At 76.0% G+C, this 549-nt stretch overlaps 1 long non-coding RNA gene across 2 annotated transcripts in view; it reads left to right on the plus strand.

The window, feature by feature from the left end:
• The window catches only part of LOC112551955, an 8,622-nt gene that overhangs the window by 1,168 nt on the left and 6,905 nt on the right, over window positions 1–549 (plus strand). The gene's annotated exons all lie outside the window — the stretch shown is intronic.

A 549-nucleotide genomic window follows, 5' to 3' on the forward strand; every position in this document is an offset into this window, starting at 1 on the left:
CCGGGGCAAGCTGCGAGGGAGCCCTGGGCTGCCCCGCCTACGTGTGCATGTGCGTGTGCGCGCATGCCCACGTGCTCCCGGGCAGCCCCCATCCCACAGCTACGCCCGGGCCCTGGGAGCTCCTTTCTGCCCGGCCTTGCCCTGCAGAAACCGGGGACCGGGACGGCGCCCTGCGTGTGCTGCCACTCTGCAACCGCGGCCCAGCGGAGCAGCTGCCCCCCCCCCCCGGGGGCAGGGCCCGGCTCTCCCCCCCTGCCCCTGGGGGACGGGGCCGGCCCAGCCGAACCTCAGGCCTCCAGCATGACGGGCACACGCAGCACAGGGAGCCCGGCCCAGAGCCCGCCGGGGAAACGCGGGCTGCAGACTAGGCCTGCCTGCCGGGCAGGCCAGGAGCTGCACGGCCCTGGCTGCCTCCGGCACAACGGCACCTGGGCTTCTGCACCAGACTTCCGCCAGGGCCCACTGCGAGTGCCGGAGTGCTGCAGAGGAGGCGGCCCCGAGCACCTCGGGGTACAGCCCGGCCCCGGCAGCGCGGGCGCGGGGCAGCAG

The sequence above is a fragment of the Alligator sinensis genome, unplaced genomic scaffold, assembly GCF_000455745.1.
Source record: "Alligator sinensis unplaced genomic scaffold, ASM45574v1 scaffold964_1, whole genome shotgun sequence".
NCBI classification, from domain to species: domain Eukaryota; kingdom Metazoa; phylum Chordata; order Crocodylia; family Alligatoridae; genus Alligator; species Alligator sinensis.